The sequence below is a fragment of the Glycine soja genome, chromosome 6 (genome assembly GCF_004193775.1).
Source record: "Glycine soja cultivar W05 chromosome 6, ASM419377v2, whole genome shotgun sequence".
NCBI classification, from domain to species: domain Eukaryota; kingdom Viridiplantae; phylum Streptophyta; class Magnoliopsida; order Fabales; family Fabaceae; genus Glycine; species Glycine soja.
The window spans coordinates 19,471,746-19,497,062 of record NC_041007.1 but is presented as its reverse complement, the minus strand read 5'-3'; the positions used below and the strand labels follow the sequence as shown (position 1 = coordinate 19,497,062).

The window sequence follows — 25,317 nt, the reverse complement described above, 5'->3', positions numbered from 1 at the left end:
TGTTGTGCAAAGTTGGACCTTGTTCACTCACATGCACCGACAACCGCATTAATGCATATCTCAATAATCTATGTGGGCTCGCGAAACATTGCAATCAACAATCATGATACAATGGACAGGTTGTTGTTTGTGATGTGTGCAGTTGCACACTATTCACTCATATGTACTGCCAACCGCATTAATGTGGATCTCAATAATCCGTGTGGAGTTGGTGCACGATGCGAAATAGTGCGGTCAACAATCATGATGCAACAGACAGATAGGGGTGTTCACGAGTATTGGTCATCCGCAAACCCGAATTGACCCAAACCGATCCGAATAGTTTGGGTTGGGTCATTTATGTATTTAGGTCAAAACCGAATTGAACCGATCAAAATCGTTCATGTACGGATTGGGTCACGGGTTTAGATTTATAGATCCGATCAAAACCGAACCGAGCTAATCAAAATCGTTCAAAAATTTTAGAGTTGTTTTGTTTAGCTTTAAATACTGCTAATATTAGGACTCCAAGTGTTAGGACTACTAGTGTTAGAAATTCTTAAGGTATTACTTTTAGGGACATTGTTATTTGTTTCACCTTTTTTTCATATTTATTTTTTCTGTCATATTTATAATATTAATGGATCATATATTCTTCATTTGTTTTAGCAAATCTGGTTGCAACAAATATGGTTGTAGCAAATATAGTTACAACAAAGCTTATTGCAAAAAATTAGTTTGTAGGAAATAATTGTGATTCAAACTATTATAGTAAATCTCGTTGAAGAATATTGTTTTAATTTGTATTAGTCGATTTTAGAATATCATGTTGACGGTATTAAATGAATCAATTTTACTACCTTCAGACATTTGATAATATTGTGTTAATTATATTGGATATTTGGATGAATCATTATATAAAATAGTAGTTCTAAGAAGAAGAAAAAAGATCAAATTTAAATTGGTAACTCGTTGACCCAAACCTAACCAAACCAAATCGTTCATGAATGGATTGGGTTGGGTTGAGTTTTAAAAAAAATTGTGAAAATTGAACCAAACCAAACTGATCAAATTTGATTAGGTTGGATCCTGAATTTGGTCAAAACCGGCCTGCAAACACCCCTACGGATAGACTGTCGTCTATGATGTGCACAGTTAGACACTGTTCACTCACTTGCACTAACTCTCCTATCTAACCCTCTCACCTAACTCTTCTACATAACCCTCCCACCTAACTCTCGTACCAAACTCTCACCCTATATATAATCCAACCATTTCACAACACAGCACGCACAACAACATCCTGACAAAAGTAACCTTTGTTCCTAACTCTCATAGTCTTCCCACTCACATCCCCCAAACACCACATGGCTCCACCTAAAGAAATATCGGTTATCATTCACCACCATGGTCAGATTGCAGCCGACCCGGTTCATGGATCGACGTACTCATATGCAAATCCAATATTTTTATACATAAATAGGTCTATTACATTAATACAATTGATTCGAAAAATTAACAACTGTCTCCTTACTCGGACAACTGAAACAATTGTTCAGTTGTTATATCGTGTCCATGTTTCATTTCATCATGGCCAAACACATTTTATTTCAGATTCTTTTTCTGATGCCTAACAAACCTGTTTTCACCAACAAAACTACCATCCATCATAATATTTTACAATGTCACCCATCACAATTACCACAAGCACAACCATCAAACCCAAGTGAACATCCCATCACCAATGAAGATCCCATTATACGATTTCACGAAACATGGATATTTTAGTGAGCATGAGGATCAAGAGTTGTCTCATCACAACAATGACCAAAGCGATGACGAGGGTGTTGTCGTACCAACATCACCTCTGTTGCAATATCACCAACCTAGGTGTCTAGTGGAGTTGAACCTTGACCACCTACCACAATACATTGATCAGTACCATTTCGTTTAGCAGCAAGACCATGTACAACCACCAATTGGTGCACTCTAGGTTGACATGGTCTTCGATGAAAAATCACAATGTATTCAAGCAATAAAAGAATACAACATCAGAAATCATGTTGGCTGCAAAACAAAACAATATATTCTGACCAGAGAAGGCTAAACTTTGTGTGTAAATCACATGAAAATGTTTGTACATGGAGCTTAGGTGCATGCAATTCAAAGACGCATAAGAAATGGATTATCAAGAGTATTAGAGGTCATCACACTTCTCGCGCCAACGATCAGACATGATCATAGGCAACACGACAAATCATATCTTCCCGATTACCTACGCCATTGTATAAGGGGAGACAACTTCAACATGGGGTTTTTCCTAAAGAATTTGAGAAGGCATGTTACTCCGCAAAGTAGCATTTCTCCCATTTCAAATAGACACCCCTCAATACCCAAGTAACTTATAGGTTAAGGACACATCCCATTTCTTCTATCTGCATCACATTGCACAAAATTTCCTTTGTAGTGACCCGAACTGCAGACATTTGAAGAAACCATTCATGCAAGCTGGTTTATTTTCTCCTAAAATTATATTTTAATTCAAATTTCATAACGTATTAAATTGATGGAATATTTATGGGATACACATACACAAAGAAGATGCATTGGCGGCATCTTGGGGATATCCTTCGAATAAGCCAAGTGCACCTGAATGACTTGATCAATTGCACAAAAAGTATTAGGTACAATACTTGGATGAGGGGAAACGTGGGGGACATATGACTACAAATTTTTCTAAGTCAGTCAATTCCATGATAAAAAATACAAGATATTTGTCGATGTCCTGGTTGAGGAGACGTACTTCAAGACTGCAAAATTAGAGGTCGACAAACCCAGGCAATGATCAACTTTGACTCGTAGTATTCCAAGGTCGTCTCTGAGGCAATGAATAGCGAACAACAAGAATCAATACACATTAAGGAATTTGACCGACACAACCACACATTTATTGTAACAGAAGCCCAAGCCCCACCTCAAACATGTGGGGTCATCTAGTCTCAACTCTGCTGAGATAGATGAAGAAAATTAACGGATACTAGAAAAAAATGTGGAATCTACCGACAACAAAGTCATAACAGAAAAAACTGTCCCAACATACCTTCATCTTCAGTTTTTCCTTAGACAAATATTATTGTCAACGTATTTTAGTTGTGATGGAATGTACTCTAGTATAAATAAATTGTTAAACGAAAAATATTATCATTTTAAAAAAATTAATAATATAAACAAAAAAATTATATTTAATAAAATAATAATTTTAAAATTTTAATTATTTTTTAATGCAAAAATAATATTTATAAAAACAAGTGAATTAATTTTTTTAAAAAAATTAAAATTTTAATAAAAAAAAAGGAAAATGAAACAAAGAGAAGTCAGGTTCCCTAACCCCGACTTCTCTCCACACTTCAAAAACACGTGTAGTGCATGAATTATTTTTTATGTAAGTGTATTTTGGGAAAAAAAATGAGGAGAGAGAAGGTGTAGTGCAAGAACAAAACTCATTTGCTTATGGTGACGGTCAGCGGTAAGGATAAGGAAATTTTGAGGTGTTAATAGTTCTGGTTATGACAATGGATTGCGAAGAGGATAGTTGTTAAGTCAAAAGAAATTTATACACTACTAGAATTTATAGATTTAACATCGTAGGGTTAACATCAATTTTTTAAAAAACCGATGTTAAGAAGAGCACAGTGGCATTTTTCGTAAATAAGTTGAGTTAATTAACATCAGTTTCAAAAAAACCAATGTTAACTAGTTGATGTTAACATTGGTTTTTCCAAAACCCGATGTTAACATTAATTCGTTAACATCGGTTTCAGAAAAACCGATGTTAACTTTAGAATGTTAACATCGGTTTTTTAAAAAAACTGATGTTGTGTTATCCATAAGTTAAAGCCCAAATCCTTTTTCCCCCCGCACACTCAATCCCGCAAACCCTTTCTCCTTTTCTTCCTCGTTGCTCAGGCTCGAAAGACCTGTCTCCCCCGACCCATCGTCTCCTCCTTACCGTGCCACTCAACTTGTCACTAAGGTGTGTGTGACTGTTGCAAACCGCTCGACCTACAATTGTGCTGCTCCACGAGTTTGGGTTTGTCACTGCCGCGATTTAGGTACATGGTTGTTCAAACCTTCATCTTGGTCTCAAAAGTTTTATTTTTTCTTTTTCATTTCTAGTGGGTTTGTGAGTTCATTGTTTCATAGGTTTTAGACACAGTCTTGGCTCCTGGTTCTTGGGTTCATGAGTTAGTAGGAAGGGTAATGCCATGAACATAAAAGTTGCCCAGTGGTTTCACGAGTTCGTTGTTCCATTTGGCACTTTTGATTCTGTAAGTTTGAATCATTTTCTCTTTAACTTTTGATAGTTGTAACAATTCAAACAATGTAAGATTGTAACTCCCAGACATAGGTGTTATTATTAGTGGCTTATAGTGATTTACTAAATTTGTTCTTGACTCGAATCCATGATTTAAAGGCTTTTAATTGAGTATTAAGTGATTCCTCCAGCCTTTTTGTTTATTTAACTAGTAGGCCACATAACTAACTTATCCTATAGCTAACTGAGTTTGTTCTTGACTCGAAGGTTTTTTTGCTTTTCATTACATTTCTAATAGTTTATACAATTGAATTTGCATTACAAGTTTGTACCTGACAGCTAATGGCACAAAACAAAGAGAAAAGATTGGCTTATCATGTTTTTCTCCCAGTCCCCCCTCCCTTCCAAAAACATCATAAACCATTGTAAATAGTTTACTAGCCACAAGATAACTGATTGTACGCAATTGTAATCCAAGGCCATGCAATGACTGTGAACTCAAGTTCACTACTTAATCTTAGGGAATGAGTTAACTAATGGGGAGAGTATAATGCACATGCATCCCTCCTCTCTAAGAATGTACAAATTATGAATCTTCAAAGGTTAAACTATGTTCACTTGGTTCTTATAGTTGTCCAAATTTTAGTTCCTATAGGAGAAAACTGTAAATTTTAGTCATATATAAACCCTTTTGTTCTTATGTCACTCATGCGATGGTGACTCTTGTTTCTTCTTTTTCCTCTTCCTTTTACATTTCCTTATTCTATTTCTCATTGTACCTGCAATTGGCCTCTTCTACGTTGCAAGACATGTTTCCCACTTTGCTCATTCTAAACCATATCTCTGCTCTTAATTACTATTATTATCATATTATCATACTATATATAATCTAAATTTTGGAACTTGACTAATGAAAACAAGTGGGTATGCAATATCCTAGGACAATTTCATTTTATGTTAGATTTTTTAACATACCATTGTAAATGATATGTTGTTGATCTTGCTGATTTGTTTTTGACAGTATCAAGTTACATATGAAGGTGAGGACATACATATACATATATTATTATTATTGTTATTATTATTATTATTATTATTATTATTATTAGATTATATGTATATATGGCAATGTGGGGTGGACACTCAATGTTGTTAACCAATGGGGAAGGCACAGGCACTCCCAATGTATGTATAAAAGTAGGCCTTATGGTTAGAGGTGATTTAAGGTTTCACATAACAACAGGGTTTAAATATGGTCCTAGTGTGCTAGTTTCAAACCTTCATCTCTTGTATATTAAGTCATAAATATGTACTTAAAAAGGTATCTTCCTATTAATAACATCTACAATCAATTTAAATTCACTTAAACAAGACAAACTCTGGCCTATAGACAAAGAACATGTAAAAATTGTCAACTTTAAGTAAAACCAATAATCCCATAAAATCTTATCAGACCTTCACCTCAGATACTATAGACAAGTATTTATGCCTCCATTTCTAAACTTTACACTACACTGCACATCTCAATGAAAATTTCAACTTTAAAAATTGAAATGTTTTAAACTGTATCTAATAGCTATTAAATCTAAAAAACCTACAAAATTAAAGGGAAAAAAAGATATAACATTGTAACTGTTACAACTTAATCATTCATATATAAACCAGTGGATATTAACACAATTTCTTAGTATCAATTTTATTTTCAACCCTTCAAAATCAAAGGAACACACTTGTTAATTTTGAAGTGAACACAAATGAACATTTTCCCCCCTTTTGAGTTTGCCTTTCCCTAAGAGGAAAATCACTTAATGAGAGTTCATTGTCACTTGAAAATACTATTCTCATTCTTTTAAAAGCTTCTAATGCATGTTCTTCTTCACCTTTATGTACATAAGTTGTAATAAGGGTAGTCCATGAAACTACATCTAGTATCTTCATTTTTTCAAATAATCGCATGACATAGTATGCTTTCCCACATTTATGTTACATGATAGGTAGAGTATTAATCACAACTGAGCAATAATAGATTGAACCCTTGTTTGTTGCAGCATAAGCTCGGAGACACTTATCATTTTGTTATTTGCATTGTCAGTCATGATATTCATTGTTGTAGACTGTTAGTGAGCATTATCACAGGTATGAATGCAAACCATGTCCTATTTTATGTTGTTTTATGTGATTAATGACTATTGTTTTGTATATAATTAATGTTTATCATGAGTGAACCTTAGATTCCCGTTTGAGATTGAATACAATGATTCTTCTGGATAGTTTGCATTAATCGTTGTATTGAATCTTGAATTGTTCATTTGGATAGTTTAGGAGACTCATATGTTTATGGTAGATTCCTGCGTTAAGGTTAAGATTATTTTGTTGAATTTGATGAAATTTCGATACAATGCATTTCTAGTTGTTCTCTAAATACGTACTTGATTGTTGGGGAATTAATCTCACCTCTTTCATGTTGTGTACTTGGAGATCAATGTGAAATGCTGCCGAAATTTTGTCAAATTTAACAAAATAGACTTAACCTTGACATATGAAGCTACCATAAAAAAATATCTTCATGAATGGGATAGGGTCACACCTATAATGAAAAAGTGAGATTTTCATGCATCGAATAACTTTGTGAGTATCACTATTTAGATGGATCGAAGTTGGATGAATGAAAGTCGCATGAGCCATGCATATGAGGAAGGCGAGGAAGAGTTCTTGCAATTTGCTTCCAAAAGAAGTCGATCAGATAGGGACGGAAAATTTTTTTGTCCTTGTATAAATTGTTTGAATGAGAGACGACAAATATTGGATGACATACGGGAGCATCTGTTGTGTGATGGGATTAAGAAGAATTATACAATGTGGATATGGCATGGTGAATTGACAGACATGCAGAGGGGGTCCCAGTCTGAAAAATTTGATGTAGAAATGGGAGATCGCTTAGAGGATATGATTCGTGACCTTGGACAAGAGTCTTTTCAACAAGTACATGCCCCTATGTATGATACATTGCAAACTGATTCAAAGAAGCCTTTGTATCCAGGGTGCAAGAATTCCTTAACGCTGTTGTCGATGGTGTTAAGTCTGGTTAATGTGAAGGCCAGATATGGGTGGAGTGACAAAAGCTTTAGTTCACTGCTTCAAGTAGTGCACGATATGCTTCAAGAGGAAAACACATTGCCTAAAAGTTACTATCAGGCCAAGAAGATACTGTGTCCGATGGGTATGGAGTATCAGAAGATTCATGCTTGTCTGAATGATTGCATATTGTACAGATGAATTTCAAGAAATGCCCAAATGCCCTAGGTGTGGGGTATCACGGTACAAAGTGAAGGATGATGACGAGTGTAGTAGTGACAAAAGCTCAAACAAGTACCCCCCCCCAGTGAAGGTGTTGTGGTACCTTCCCATCATTCCAAGGTTTAAGCGTCTATTTGCTAATGGAGACGATGCAAAAGACCTTACATGGCATGCAAATGGGAGAAACTGTGATGGAATGCTTCATCATCCGGTTGATTCCTCCCAGTGGAAGAAGATTGATCGTTTGTATTCGGATTTTGACAAAGAGACAAGAAATCTTAGGCTTGGACTAGCCACTGATGCAATGAATCCATATGGCAGTTTAAGCACTCAACACAATTTGTGGCCAATTTTGCTAGTAATTTACAATTTGCCTCCTTGGTTGTGCATGAAGCAAAAATATATGATGTTGTCTATGATGATATCGGGCCCAAGACAACCAAGAAATGACATCGATGTTTATCTTAATCCCTTGATTGAAGACTTGACAAAGTTATGGGACGAGGGGATTTTAGTGTTTAATGGGTTTTGAAATGAGACTTTTCATTTGCGTGCAATGCTTTTTTGTACCATTAACGAATTTTTAGCATATGGGAATTTGAGCGGTTACGTGTTAAGGGTCATCGTGCATGCCCCATCTATGAAGAAGACACAAGCTACATACAACTAAAACAAGGTAGAAAAATAATCTACACTAGGCATCGATGTTTTTTGAAACCTCATCACCCTTACTGGCGATTGAAAAAAGCATTTAATGGAAGTCAAAAGGATGAAACTACGCTGATACCGTTAACTGGTGACCAAGTCTTCTAGCGGGTTCAACACCTGAATACTATATTTGGAAAGATCCAAAAGAAGGAAAAAAGTAAGACTTGCATATGGAAGAAAATGTGGATTTTGTTTGATCTTTCGTACTGGTCTGATCTAGATGTTAGACATTGTATTGATGTTATGCATATGGAGAAAAATGTATGTGATAGTGTCATTAGAACGCTCTTTAACATCCAAGGCAAGACGAAATATGGTTTGAATACTCGTCAAGATCTAGCTGAGATGGGTATACGATCGCAATTACATCCAAGGTTTGATGGTAAAAAAATATACTTGCCTCCAGCTTGTCATACTTTGTCCAGAAAGGAGAAGATCAGTTTTTGTCAGTCTACACTGGGTCAAAGTCCCACAAGGATACTCTTCAAATATTAAGAGTCTTGTGCTGTTGAAAGATCTTAAGTTGGTAGGCTTAAAGTCTCATGATTGTCATGTCTTGATGCAACAATTGTTAGTCGTGACCATATGAGACATTTTGCCTAACAAAGTTAGGCTTGCCATAACTCGATTGTGTTTATTCTACAATGCCATATGTAGCAAAGTCCTTGATCCTGTCAAGTTAGATGAGTTGGAAAATGAGGCTGTTATTATATTGTGTGAGATAGAGATGTATTTTCCTCCTGCTTTCTTTGACATCATGGTTCACTTAATTATTCATCTGGTCAGAGAAATCAAATGTTGTGGTCCTGTTTATTTACGGTGGATGTACCCAATTAAGCGATACATGAAGATCTTAAAAGGGTATACAAAGAATTTATACCATCTGGAAGCATCTATTATGGAAAGGTACATTGCAGAAGAAGCCATTGAATTTTGTTCAAAATACATTGAAAAAACAAAACCTAGTGGGCTTCCCGAGTCTTAGCATGATGAAAGAGTGGAAGGAAAGGGTTCAAGAGGACTGCATGTTATCACTCCAAGTGTAGAAGAGTTGCAACAAGCACATTTGTATGTATTGAATAACAGTAATGAAGTTTTGCCAAACATACTTCGCCATGAAGGTTTAGTGAAGGAAAGTAATCCAAAAATGTCGAAGAACAAGGTCTTGAAATAGCATAACAAGACTTTCCTAAATTGGCTTAATGATACAATCTTTGCTGATGATAATGCTTGTGAAACGTTAAGAAAGCTAGCAGATGGGCCTAAAAGAAATGTTATAACTTGGCAAGGATACGATATAAACAAGTATTCCTTCTATACAAAAGCACAAGACGAGAAAAGTACAATGCAAAACATTAGGGTTACCCTAAGGGTTGAATCTCAACACTTAGCTAGTGTACATGATGACAATTCTTGTGTAGCTTTCATCCCTTACTTTGGTTTCGTTGAAGAAATCTGGGAGCTTAACTATGTGAAATTCACTGTCTGTGTTTTCAAATGTAAGTGGGTTGATAGCAATATCAGTGTACAGACCAATGATGTGGGATTTACATTGGTAGATCTTAAGAAACTCGCTTACCAGGATACCCATTCATCATGGCAAAACAAGCTAAACAGGTATTCTATGTTCAAGACCCTTGTGATGAAAGGTGGTCAGTGGTTCTACACGGGAAAAAATAGGTGTTAATGTTGAAGATGATGATTCGTACATTGATACTTATATTAGTCCTTTGTCCATACAAATGTTGCCTAACATCGTCGAAGAAGAAGAAGAAGCTAATGACGTTCATGCTAATCATAATGATCATGATGAAGGAGAATTAATTAACATCGGCTAATGTAATTTTTTTATTATGTACTTAATTTTAGTCCATTGAATTACATAAGTTATTGAGTTTTGTTGATAACATCCTAAATTAATGTTTTTTTGTTTACAGGAAAATGGCTACACCACCCAGCTCTTCTCCTCCTCCTCCTACTGGTGCAGCATCGCACTCACCGTCTACCTTGAAGCGGACAAGAAAAGTCACACGCCTAAGATCATTGGTGACCAAACCAGTTGGGGCAAAGAGACCCCTGGTCCATGTGAATCCTACTACCGAGAAAGCGGACAGTCCACACAGAAAGAAGTTAAGAACATATTTGGGGATCATCGCTCGTGATAAGGTGGAAGTGACATACGAGAATTGGAAATAAGTCTCTGCTGCTCAGAAGGATTTGATATGGGAGGATATTCATGTATTTTAGTTAAATTTTGCATTTTGTTGATTAACAAAAAAGTTCTAATTTAGTAACAATAAAATGTAATTTTTCGTTTGTCAGGCTGAATTTGATATCCCTGAAGCATCTGATCTAAGGACAAAAAAGAAAATACTCCAGACTGTGGAGGAGTGGTAAAGATAGTTTAAGTCTAATTTGAAGTCAAAATTGGCACTTGCAGCTGACAAGGACAGTGTCAAGGACACTGTATGCAAAAAGTATGACATCAGCAAGGAGAAGTGGACCCATTTTTGTCAGAGCCGCAGAGACCCTTCGTGGGAGGTAACTTTGTGATTTTCATTGTTTTAAACTTTAAATTCACTTACCATTATACATTGTAATGATAACTTTCAATAATGTTTAATTTTTACAGGATGTGCAAAAAAAGGCACAGGTCATCCAGAAACAAAACACTGCCCCTCAAGTGTTGTCTCGTGGGGGTTATGAATATCTAGAAAACAAGTTGATGGAGGAAAAGAAAAAGAAACAATTGGAGAAAGTTGCTCAATCGGGAAGCACTGACACTATGATTGATCCTTCATCTCCCATCAGGCGACACGTGAAGTAGAAGATGGCCCGCACCAAGAAAACTAAGCAAATGACGTCTGAGGCAACAAAGGAAATTGCTGACAAGATTGTAAGTCACTTTCAATTGTTAATTGTAATTATTTATGTTTATTGTGTGATTGAATAAACCAATAAATGTGTTCCTTACAGAATTCGTTGGAGGAGCAGGCCTCACAGGGTTCCTTTGTCGCCCATAGACATAAGGATGTACTGACTGTTGCCATTGGGCGACCAAAACACCTTGGTCATGTGTGTGCTGCTGGAGTCGGTGTCATGATCAAGCAATACTTTGGACCGGCTCCAAGTACCTCCCGCACGTCTTTGTCCATGGCTCCAAAAAAACCCTGGAGTAGCTGACGCAAAAAATCAGGGACCAGATGAAGGAGTCGATCACAAAAAAAGTGACTTAACAACTAATGTTATCCTTTAGCCAGATGCAGTCCCAGTTTCAATCGCAGATGCAATCAGAGGGACTCACAATGCCTCCTAAGCCTGAGGTTGGTCCTTCAACTGCTCGTGTTAGCACAAAGGAGAGTTGTGTTGATCCCTCAGGGAACAATCCAGACACGGGTAACTCAGACAAATGCGGGTTGTACGTCGAAGAAAATCCTCCCGGCCTAGTTTCCATAGGAAGACTTTATCACAATCGTTCACAACATTCCTCTGTGCCATGATCAAGTCAAGGTTGGTGTTAAGAAAGTTACAAATGCATATGCTCACATTCCTGTACCCACTGAAGAGGTTAAGTTAGTGGGGCAAACACTTAACATCTTCCTTGCTTGGCCGACACATCTTGTCAAGCGTTTATCAGAACAAGTATTTCACTATCATTAAATGATTTTTTTTCAATTAAAGTGTTCACTGTGATTAAATTATGTTAATTGACTGTGTTGTATAAACAATGAGTTGTGGGACCAGGGAAACCTGCATAGGCCGGATCATGATGTCAATGATCCCCTATATTTGATGACATTGACCATCCCATAGCTTTTTCTTAAGTCGCTGTAGGTTTTGTGGGATGCTACCGTGTTTGGGGTGTTTAATGACAACTTCCCCTTGTATATAAAGCATGAAGATCTATCTGAAATAACACACGGTGGTCAATGTTTTAGCATTTCTGTTATACAGTTGTGTATTCTATACGTTAGTTTACATTATTGTTTACTACCTAACTTATTGTTTTAAATTCATACATAATTTACTCTATTTTAACAACAATAGGCATATGATTGAGACAAGTATGCGAGCGGGGAATGCTGGTGTGTATGGATTCCTCAAGCCACAATCCATACAAAGATCTGGGCAATCACAATTTGAATCAGAAAGTTATATTAAGAACTGGATGCAGAATTCAAAAAAGGATGTGTACCTAGGAGCCTACTTGAATGGGTAAGTTAAACTGAACAAATGAATTTAATTAATGTATAATAGTATAATAACTTATATTATTCTCCACTATAGTGCACATTGGCAAATGGTCGTCATTTTGCCTAAGGAAAATGTTGTCATCTGGTTTTGTTCGTTGCATAATGTTAGAGTTTTGTGGTCTTAGTTTTTTTGTCCCACATTGCTTGGTTTGTAAAACTTGTGTCTCACTAGTGTTATATATAGAGACACCTTGTAAGCTTCAAATGTGTGCAAAAAATTTCAAGTAATAAAAAGTTCTCTTAGTGTAGCCGTGGACGTAGGTACATACATTGTGTGTTGAACCACGTTAAAACTTTGTGTCTTCTCTCTTTTCTCCTTATTCCTTTCTCTTCTTCTTATTGCTCTATACTAACAACTGATATCAAGAGCTTTTGGTTACTACACGTGTTTTCCTTAGTTTAGGGGAATTAGTGGGAGTCTTCTTAGTTTAGAGGAGGTAGTGGGAGCAATGACATTAGAAAAGGGGAAGGTGAAGATCGAGAAGTTCGATGGCAAAGATTTCAGCTTTTGGAAGATGCAGATAAAGGATTATCTATACCAAAAGAAGTTGTATCAACCCTTATCAGGGGATAAGTCAGACGACATGAAGCAAGAAGAATGGAACTTGCTAGATCAACAAGCTCTTGGCGTGATCAGATTGACACTAGCCAAGAACATTGCGTTCAACATCGTAAACGAGAAGACTACTGCAGGCTTAATGAAGGCGTTATTAGATATGTACGAGAAGCCGTCAGCAGCCAACAAAGTATACTTGATGCGTCGGTTGTTCAACCTCAAGATGGGAGAAGGTATCTCTGTAACTGATCATATTAATGAATTTAATACTATTCTTGCCCAGTTAGAGTCAGTGCAGATTAAATTTGAGGATGAGGTAAAGACATTGACTCTATTGTCATCACTACCAGATAGTTGGGCTGCAACTGTTACTGCAGTTAGTAGTTCTACAAGGGAGAACACATTAAAGCTTAGTGACATCCGTGACTTGATCTTAAGCGAAGATGTTCGCAAGAGAGATTCAGGAGAATGTTCTAGTCATGTTTCCAATTCAGCATTGAATACTGAAGGCAGAGGAAAGACAACCCAGAAGGGTAAGAATGGTCGAGGTAGATCAAAGTCAAGGGGGAAAGGTCAGACAAAATTTCGAAGTGACATTATCTGCTGGAATTGTGATAAGAGAGGTCACTTTACCAGTCAGTGCAAGCCACCAAAGAAGAACAAGACTCACAAAAACAAGAAGCACGATGATGATGAATCCGCAAATGCAGCAACGTATGAATTTGATGATGCATTAATTTGCAGCTTGGATAGTCATGTTGATTCATGGATTATGGACTTAGGTGCGTCATTCCACACCACTCCCTCTAAATATTTATTGTCTAACTATATTTCTGGAAAGTTTGGGAAAGTTTACATTGCAGATGGAAAATCTATTGACTTGTGAAAGAGGTGATATTGACATCAAGACCTCCAGTGGATCCCTATGGACATTGCACAATGTCAAACATATTCCTGCCTTAAAGAGAAATTTAATATTTATAGGGCAGTTGGATGATGAGGGGCATTACACCACTTTTGGAGATGAAGCTTGGAAGGTAACAAAAGGAAATCTCGTTGTGGCTCGTGGAAAGAAGCGAGGATCTCTTTACATGATTGCATATGAGGATATGGTAGCAGTTACAGAGGTTGTCAATAATTCAACCCTATGGCATCAAAGACTTGGACACATGAGTGGAAAAGGAATGAAGTTTATGGCGGCAAAGGGTAAGCTATCAAGCCTGAAGCGTGTTGATGTTGGTGTTTGTGAACACTATATCTTTGGAAAGCAGAAAAAGGTTAGCTTCTCAAGGGCAGGGAAGACTCCTAAAGTTGAAAAGCTAGAATTGGTGCACACAAATGTTTGGGGACCAGCCCTAGTGAAATTTGTTGGAAACTCACGCTATTATGTCACCTTTATCGATGACTCTACTAGAAAGGTATGGGTTTATTTTCTTAAAAATAAATCTGATGTGTTTTTTGTGTTTAAAAGGTGGAAAATAGAAGTTGAAAATTAGATAGGTCTAAAGGTTAAAAGTCTGAAATCTAACAATGGCGGGAAGTATGATAGTCAGGAGTTTAAAGACTTCTGTTCAGAACATGGGATCAGAATGATTAAGACAATACCAGGAACACCTGAGCAAAATGGTGTTGCAGAAAAGATGAATCGAACCTTGAACGAGAGAGCGAGGTGTATGCGGATCCAATCTGCCTTGCCTAAAGCATTCTAGGCATAAGCAATAAACACAGCAGCATATCTCATCAATAGAGGACCATTAGTTCCTTTGACCTATTAGCTGCCCGAAGAAGTATGGTCTGGAAAGGAGGTAAAACTTTCACATTTGAGAATTTTTGGTTGTGTTTCATATATACTGACAGACTCTAATAGTAGAGATAAGTTGGATCCAAAGGCGAGGAAGTGTTATTTTATTGGTTATGGATATGACATGTATGGCTACAGGTTTTGGGAAGACCAAAACAAGAAAGTTATCAGAAGCAGGAATGTCACTTTTAATGAGAACTTATTTTATAAGGACAAATTTTCTGTAGAATCTACATGTGTAGGTAAATTGTCAGAAATTTCTGAGAAAGCAACACTTGAAGAAATTTCAAAAAGTGATGTAGCCAATAGAAACCAAAGTACAAGCGTAGAGGTTGAGTCAGAACTAGAACCATCAACTCCTCCAAGAAGATCTAGTAGAATTTCAGTACCACCAGATAGGTATTCCTTTTCATTGCATTATTTGTTGTTAACTGATGCTGGTGAGCCAAAATGTTTCAGTAAGGCTACGCAGGGGAATGACTCTATTGAGTGGGAGCTAGCAATGAAAGATGAGATGGCATCCCTTCAGAAGAATAAGACGTCGTCTTTAATTAAATTTCCAGAAGGAAAGAAAGCTTTACAGAATAAGTGGGTCTATAGGCTAAAGGAAGAATCTGACGGTAAAAGAAGATACAAGGCAAGACTTGTCAGCAGAAACAACGAATTGATTTCACAGAGATCTTCTCTCCAGTTGTAAAGATGACTACCATCAGAGTTATTATGAGTATTGTAGCTGCAGAGAATCTTCACTTGGAGCAGTTAGATGTTAAAATTGCATTCTTGCATGGGGAATTAGAGGAAGACATCTATATGACCCAACCAGAAGGTTTTGAAGTGTCAGGCAAGGCGAATCTTGTGTGCAAGCTTCATAAAAGTTTATATGGCTTGAAACAAGCACTGAGGCAGTGGTACAAGAAGTTTAATGAGTTTATGAGCAACTCGGGATTCAACAGATGTGACATGGACCATTGCTGCTACGTTAAGAAATATACTAACAGCAATGTTATCCTTGCCATGTATGTTGATGACATGATGATTGCAGGATCTAGTATGGCAAAAATTAATAGGTTGAAGCAGCAATTGAAAGAAAACCTTGAAATGAAGGATCTTGGTCTAGCTAAACAAATCCTTGGTATGAGAATTCTTAGAAACAGATCAAAAGGAATTTTGAAGCTGTCTCAAGAGAAATATATACACAAGTTGCTTGACAGGTTTTACCTTGAAGATTCTAACACCAAGAATACCCTTTTGGGATCTCGTTTGAAGTTTTCAAAGAAGCAATCCTTGCAGACAAATGAAGAAAAATGTTACATGTCAAGAGTACCATATGCATCAGCAGTCGGGAGTTTGATGTATGCTATGGTGTGTACCAGACCTGACATAGCACATGCAGTGGAAGTTTTCAGTAGGTTCCTATCAAATCCAGCAAAAGAGCATTGGGAAGGCGTAAAATGGATACTCAGATATCTGAAGGGTACTTCAGGGATGTGTTTGTGCTTCAGAAAAAGTAATCTCACTTTACAGGGATTTTCAGATGCAGACTTGGGAAGAGATTCTGATACCAAGAAAAGCACCACAGGCTACATTTTTATTTTGGGAGGTATTGCTGTGAATTGGAAGTCTAAACTTCAACATAGAGTTGCCCTCTCAACCACGGAAGCCGAGTACATAGTTATCTCAGAAGCAGCTAAGGAGATGATTTGGCTAAAGAAATTTCTCAATGAATCAGGGAAAGAACAAGATAATGCTTCAATGTTCAGTGACAGTCAAAGTGCTATAAGGCTTGCTAAGAATCTAGTCTTCCATTCTAAATGCAAGCATATTCAATTAAGATACCATTTTATCAAGGAGTTGATAAATGATGGAGACTTATCTTGCTGAAGATCTTAGGATCAGAGAATCCAACAGATATGTTGACTAAAGTTGTTACAACTGACAAGCTAAGGCTTTGCATTGCGTCAGTCAGCCTTCGAGGATAATTAAAGATGAAGGCGCTACACTAGGTAAAGAGTCGATGAACTCAATGCTTACAAGGAGCTGCTAGAGTTTGGAACTTAGACCCCAAGTGGGAGAATTGTTAGAGTTCTGTGGTCTTAGTTCCTTTGTCTCACATCGCTTGGTTTGTAAAACTTGTGTTATATGTAGAGACACCTTGTAAGCTTTAAAATGTGTGATCGAGGCCGTACCCGAATCAAATAAATATTAAAATGTAGTAACTAGGAAGTGATTCTAGATCGTTTCCCAACGAGCAATGATACACCAAATGTTCATAACAGATAGTAGGAAATAGTAACAAATTGGGGGAGGGGGGGTTGTGTGCTTTTGTAAATTAAACAGCGAGTAAAATTGAATTAGAAATTATCAGAATTAAAATATGTTGTTTCCCCTTGATTCACAAGCAAGTCTCTTATCCTAGGTTGCAAGAATTTATCCTTTATCAGTTTAACCACTTAATCCAACCCTAAATTAAATTACTAAGCGAAATTTAACATAAAGCATTCATTATGTGATTAAGCATCACACACACCAATTACTCATAAACGATCATTAAGCATGAACGTAAATTAAGCGCAGAGACAATTAATCAAGCACTAAGCATGCATGAATTAATAGCAACAAATTCAGAGTAATTAGTGAAGAGAAAAAACTGAATAGAATTTAACAGTAATTATAGAACCTCAAAGAGAACTGTGCTTGATCCTCAAGAGAAAACAACGCTGCGGACTTAGCCTTCCATTAATCAAATAGAGAACGAAATTTTATTGATAAAACTAAAAGTCTGAACTGGAATTGTAAAAAACGAAAATAAAAGAGAAAGAGAAGAGAGACTAAAACTAAAAACGAAAAATAGAAGAGAGAGAGGAGAGAGAGAAAGAGAGCTAAACTAGAACCTTGGTGTTGTTATATAGTTTTTCAGCCCCAAAGCTTACAAATCTCTTTTAAATCCAAGCCCATAAATAAATTATATTCAAATCTAGATAAGATAATGGGTAACATCTAACATGAAGAGATCCAAAGAGTCAAGACATTCGTGAAAATCATCCAAGCAATCCAATCATGGCAAAATAGTTAATCAGCTCAATAATGAAAAATGATTAAGCCTCACAAGATATACACTCTATCTCTCAAGCGTCTAGGCTACTATTTACTCTCGAAGCACCCATGAAAACAAAACACCACATAGACTTGACAAAATTCTAAAATTGACAAACAATTTGACAACACATGCATATGAGGATCAAAAGGTCTTTAAAGGTTGTAATGGGGCCAAGGACAAGGTAGGAAAAAAATATGGAATAAGTAGCTAAATCCCAAAGGAATAGAGGAGCAATGGGGAATAAGTGGAAATTAAGCACAAGTAGTAAACCCAAACCCTCTAATATCAACAAAATCAATCAAGGCTCCCAAATCAAGTTCTCATTTCAAGACTTTATTTATTCAACTTCACTTCTTTTCTTCTTCTTCTTCTTCTTTTTTTTTTTTTTTTTGAAGAGTACGAAATTGCAGAATTTGCAGCAACTGATTTTTTTTTTTCATTTTTCATTTTTTATTTATTTTTATTGAACAGTACAAAATTGAAGATTAAAGAAAGAACTAGGCAATATATATATACATCAAGCATGGCCAAAATAAAACATTAAGCATGGCCAAAAATCATATCTTCTAATGAAACATATCCCCCCACACTTATTCCCAGCTTATTCCCAAAACAATTCCAAAGCTCCAAAATTCCTTAAGGGTAAGGTGATATCATGGTTTTTCACTTAAGGCTTGTAATGAGCTTCAAAACAAAGAAAGGGGGAAATAGGCTCAAAGGGGCTATCAAAGGAATTAATTCAAGGTAAGTCCATTTGGCTAGAAGCTTATAAGAAGGAAATTGCCTAAATCATTTCCAAATATGCATGTGAATTAGGAAGTATCAACAAGAATCAAGCCAAGGCTATTGTGCAAGCAATCAATGGGGCAAAACACACCAAAAGATTATGATGATGGATGGCTTGAATTCTCACAAAGGTAAACTTATCACTTTCAAATTGAGCTTTCAAAACTATCATGACATGTAAAGGAAAAACAAGGATTTCAAGTCACAAAATGTCAAGAGACTTTTATTTTCAGAACAATTACCCATTACTTGAACATATCCTATAATTCAAAGACAAACATGCAAATTTAACACAACAAAACTAACAAAATTAAACTAAAACCCAACAAAACTAACAAAATTAAACTAATTTAACACAACTAACAAAATCAAAACCAAAGAACACACTCCCCCCCCCCATACTTAAACAACACATTGTCCTCAATGTGGCACAATTAAAAGATTAAAAGCAATTAAACCATCAAATAGAACTGTACAAATGTAATAAAAGTAAAGAAGGAGATAGGAAAGGAAAACTCCCTAAGTCATGGTAGAGGAAGAGTAGGGTGGAGTAAGGAAGTCTCTTCCACCACTACGTCCACTAAAGAAGGGTTTGTGAGGAATGGCTTAAGTCGGTGTCCATTGACCTTGAAGCTCTTGTTTGTGGAGTCGCTTTTGATCTCAATTGTACCATAAGGAAAAACATTAGTAACAACAAAAGGACCAATCCACTTAGACCTCAACTTACCACTCATGAGTCCAAGCTTCGAATTATACAATAACACTTTTTGCTCAACCATGAAGTCCTTCTTAATTATCATGTTATCATGGAACTTCTTGGTCTTTTCTTTGTAGAACTTGGCATTCTCATAGGCTTCTAAGCAGATCTCATCTAACTCACTCAATTGCAACTTTCTTTCCTCACCAGCTTGATCCATAGAGAAGTTGCAGATCTTCACTGCCCAGCATGCTTTGTGCTCAATCTTCACTGGAAGATGACATGCCTTTCCAAAGACAACCCGATAAGGATACATTCCTATGGGTGCTTTGTAGGCAGTCCTATGTGCCCAAAGAGCATCATCTAGCCTGGTACTCCAATCTTTCCTGCTTGGCTGCATAATCTTCTCTAAAGTTCTCTAGATCTCCCTGTTAGAAATTTCTGCCTGTCCATTGGTTTGGGGATAGTATGGTGTGGATACCCTATGGACAACCCCATACTTTTTAAGGAAGGCATGCATTGATTTGTTGCAAAAATGGGTTCCTTGATCACTAACGATTGCTTTAGGTACTCCAAACCTACAAAACAGATTAGATCTGACAAAATCTACAACAACCTTAGCATCATTAGTTCTAGTGGGTTTGGCTTCCACCCATTTTGAAACATAATCAACTGCAAGGAGAATGTAAACATAACCAAAAGATACAGGAAAAGGGCCCATGAAATCTATACCCCAGACATCAAACACCTCACAAAATAGCATAGGTTGCTGAGGCATTTGTTGTCGCCGTGTAAGTGCACTTCCTGCTCTCTGACATTGCTCACAAGTGCTACAAATCTTCCACGCATCTTTAAAGATGGTGGGCCAGTAAAAGCCACAGTCAAGCACTTTGCGAGCTGTCCTTTGAACACCCAGATGACGTCCCGGTGCGGAAGAATAACAGAACTGCATGATTGAGTCAGTTTCATGATCTGGAATGCATCGTCTAATGACCTGATCACTGCATAATTTCCACAAGTAGGGGTCATCCCAAATAAAATACTTAGCATCACTTTTAATTTTATCTTTTTGGGCCTTAGATGCTAAGGGAGGAAAAACAGAAGCAACTAAATAATTGACAATGTTAGCAAACCAAGGAGTAGAAAGAGAATCAGAAATACTATACAATATATATAAATGATCATCCGAGAAATCATCCCGAATGTGTGAGTCCTTATCAGACACATGTTCGATCCGACTCAAATGATCAGCAACTAAATTTTGTGCTCCGCTCCTATCACAGATCTCCAAGTCAAACTCTTGGAGCCAGAGCATCCATCGGATCAACCTAGACTTTGAATCAGCCTTCTGTCAAGCGTTCAAGCATCTGGTCAATGAATAGCAGTGGAAAATGATCATTTTTGGTAACCTGATTCAGCCTCCTATAGTCGATGCATACTCTCCAACTGTTCTGCACTCGAGTAGGAATTAGCTCATCCTTCTCATTTTTTATCACGGTGAGGCCGGTTTTCTTTGGGACTACCTGGACGGGACTCACCCATTGGCTGTCGGAGATAGGATAAATAATTCCAGCTTGCAAAAGCTTGGTTACCTCCTTCTTCACTGCATCAAGAATCATCGGGTTGAGTCTTCTCTGTGGCTGTCTTACTAGTTTAGCCCCATCTTTTAAATTTATTCGATGCATACATGTGGATGGGCTAATACCAGGAATGTCCGCTAGGGTCTAGCCTATAGCTTTCTTATGCTTCTTGAGAACTGATAACAGCTTCTCCTCTTGCTCATCAACAAGGGAGGCAATATAATTACTGGAAAACTTTTGCTATCATCCAAATAAGCATATTTTAAATTTGATGGCAGAGGCTTCAATTCTGGTGTGGATGGCTGGATAGTGGTAGAAAGAGATGGTCTCTCAGCCTGTACCTCATAAAGAAAGTCAGAGGTATGTGTACTTCCTGAAACATGCTTAGTTCTATCTGACTCTATAAAATCAATCTCAAGAGGTAAAACATCAGCAGACATGTAATCAATATCAAATTCATATTCACTCTCAGCATCAAATTCAGACATATGATCAAATACAAATTCAGATTCAATGCATGAAGAGTGACAGACATGTAGATTAAAATGAAGATCATTCATGTATTCATCAACAATATGGTCAATTATTTCAACACGAAATGCAGAAAGATCTTTAGATGGGTGTTTCATAGCATCAAGAATATTAAAATGAACAGTTATATCACCAAACTCCATAGATAGTGTGCCTGCATATACATCTATCTTAGTTCTAGCAATTTTCATAAAAGGTATGCCTAGAATGATGGGAACTGATCCTTTAGAAAATCCCTCCTCCATATTTAAAATATAAAAATCAACAGGGAAAATCAACTCACCAACTCTAATTAAGACATCCTCTATGAAACCAGCAGGATAGGCAACACTTCTATTAGTTAAATGAATTACCACATCAGTTGACTGCAAAAGACCTAGAGATAGAGAATTAAAAATAGACAGAGGCATAACACTAACAGAAGCTCCTAAATCTAGCATGACATTGTCAAACTTATTGTTCCCTATAATACAAGGTATGCTGAATGTACCTGGATCTTTACATTTTTCAGGGATTTGGGGAACAGATTTACCAATCAATGTGGAGACATTTTTGCCCATACTAATTCTTTCACTTCCTTTAAGCATTCGCTTATTAGTGCACAGCTCCTTCTAGAATTTAGCATATCTTGGAATTTGCTTTATTACATCCAGCAGAGGTATGTTTACCTCTACTTTCCTAAATGTTTCCAAGATCTCCTTCTCTGCCTCTTCCATTTTTTTGTTGGAAATTGCTCTTGGGGGAAATGGAAGAGGGGTATGATGCTTCTCTTTAGATTCACCTGCATAGAAATTGTTAGGTAACTTACTCTTTAAATTTTTGTCATCATCTTTTTCTGGAGTAGAGTGAGGTTGGGCAGGTTCATTGGCGGATGAGGAAGATGCTACTGGTTGAGGTCCTTGACACTGCTTTCCTGACCTCAATGTAATGACACTCACATTTTTGGGATTCTGGACAGATTGAGAAGGTAATCTATCAGAATTCTGGGACTGTTGTTGATTTAACTGTGTAGCCAACTGTCTCATCTGATTAGTTAAGCTCTAAATGGAGGCTCTGGTCTCTTGTTGAAACTGCATGTTTTGCATAGTCATTTGCCTCACAAGTTCTTCAAGGGAAGGTTGCAGAGGGGTCTCAATTGTTTGCTGTTTCTGGGGCTGTTGCTATTGTTGTTGTTGCTGGATTAGTGGATGAACTTATGGTATGCTTGGGCCAACAACATTTTGAAAATAAGGCTTTTGTTGTTGCTGCTGTTGTGAAGGATTCGACCATCTAAGGTTGGGATGATTCCTCCATCTAGAATTGTACCTGTTGCTGGAGAGGTCATAGTTATTCTGTTGAGGCTGATTTTGCTGTTGAGGTTGAGGAGGTATGTTGTAGATGTTTGCAGCATAAGCTTCAGGCTGTTCAATTGCTTCAGATTGTTGCACAGAAGGGCAAAGGTCTGTGTGGTGGTCGGCAAAGGAGCATAAACCACAGAGTTTGGCGACAAGTGCAAATTTTTTATTCATGGCCTGTTGGGTTACCAGGTTAACCAAGGCATCTAGTTTACCTTCAAGCTTCTTAGTCTCACCTGATGAATTCGTGGCTACTTCATGCACTCCTCTAATGACAATAGCATCACTTCCGACACTAAATTGTTGGGAGTTTGAAGCCATCTTCTCAATTAAATTTCTGGCCTCAGCAGGGGTCATGTCTCCAAGGGCTCCACCACTGGCAGCATCTATCATACTTCTCTCCATGTTGCTGAGTCTTTCATAAAAATATTGGAGAAGAAGCTGCTCTGAAATCTGGTGGTGAGGGCAACTGGCACATAATTTTTTAAATCTCTCCCAGTATTCATATAGGCTTTCTCCATCAAGTTGCCTGATGCCTGAAATGTCCTTTCTGATGGTCGTGGTCCTGGAAGTAGGGAAAATTTTTTCTAAGAATACTCTCTTGAGGTCATCCCAGCTCGTGATGGACCTAGGAGCAAGGTAATATAGCCAGTCCTTTGCCACTCCCTCTAAAGAATGAGGAAAGGCCTTCAGAAATATGTGATCCTCCTGGACATCTAGTGGTTTCATGGTGGAGCAGACAATATGGAATTCTTTCAGATGCTTGTGTGGGTCTTCACCTACAAGGCCATGAAACTTTGGAAGCAAATGGATCAGTCTAGTTTTAAGAACATATGGGACATCCTCATCAGGGTATTGGATGCACAAGCTTTCGTAGGTGAAATCAAGTGCAGCCAATTCCCTTATAGTCCTCTCACGGGGTGGAGGGTGTGCCATGTTCTCAGAATATTCAAAATCAGAATGTTCAAAATTATAATGCTCAAAATCACCAATATCAGAATGCTCATGATGCTCAAAAGGTACTAAATGATGTCTAACTAATCTATGAAATGTCCTATCTATCTCAAAATCAAAGGGTTGTAAGTCAGTTGGATTTCCTCTAGTCATACACTAAATTCAGCATGCACAACTAGTTGCCTTCTTATGCAAGTAATAGTGTAGGTTTGAACTATAACTACCATTAAATGATATCCAAATGACTTGAAATTTTGTGAGCAACCTTATAAAATGATGAGAAGATAGCACAAAAAATTTCAAATGAAAATTCGAAGTCTAACTATATAAGCTAAAAATGATAAGTTAAGAAAAATAAGAGAATAATACTTGAAAAATAAAAAACTTTTGACAGAATCACTTTTTTTGGACGATGGAGACCTCAGCCAGCCTTTGGCAAGCTACCACGGCGTAAGAAATTTTTTTCTACCCTAAATACATATATAATAATTGGGATTCTGATAACTGGAGCAAAAGTTATGGCCATTTGAAGTTTTGACAAAAAACAAATTTGCTATTTTTTTGGAACTTTCAAATCTGACCAAACTAAAGGCTCTAGCTATTTTTCCCACAAAATATAGATTAAAAGAAGTTACCAAAAAAAAATTCAGCCAAAAACAACAACTCTAGCAACTAAAACAAAAAATCCCAAATAATTCAACAAGGGTGGTCGCTAGAATCCGTCGCTACATGATTTCCACCACTACTTTGTTTTGCCGCAAGCAAAAATGGTCGCTAAATTCGTCGCAAAACACTATTCACAGCAAAACACCCAAAACTGAAACAGGGGAAGCGCTTAACAGAAAAACTAAAATATAACACACACTAAACAAAATACCAAGACACTAAACAACACTAACACACACACTAACACAACACTAACAATTAAACATAAAACGCGAAAGAATTAAACACTAACACGACACTAGCTATTATGAACCTTTGGACACTACTCCCCGGCAACGGCGCCAAATTTGATCGAGGTCGTACCTGAATCAAATAAATATTAAAATGTAGTAACTAGGAAGTGATCCTAGGTCGTTTCCCAACGAGCAATGATACACCAAATGTTCATAATAGATAGTAGGAAATAGTAACAAATTGGGGGGGGGGGGGGATTGTTTGCTTTTGTAAATTAAACAGTGAGTAAAATTGAATTAGAAATTATCAGAATTAAAATACGTTGCTTCCCCTTGATTCACAAGCAAGTCTCTTATCCTAGGGTGCGAGAATTTATCCTTTATCAGTTTAACCACTTAATCAAACCCCAAATTAAATTACTAAGCGAAATTTAACATAAAGCATTCATTATGTGATTAAGCATCACACACACCAATTACTCATAAACGATCATTAAGCATGAACGTAAATTAAGCGCAGAGACAATTAA

The 25,317-nt window shown here is 37.0% G+C and overlaps 1 non-coding gene across 1 annotated transcript; it reads left to right on the top strand.

The window, feature by feature from the left end:
* Window positions 1-23,385: 23,385 nt before the first annotated feature.
* On the top strand, window positions 23,386-23,492 carry LOC114417572. The gene has a single exon (XR_003667833.1). It is a non-coding gene; the product is annotated as a small nucleolar RNA R71 (small nucleolar RNA).
* The last annotated feature ends 1,825 nt before the right edge of the window (window positions 23,493-25,317 follow it).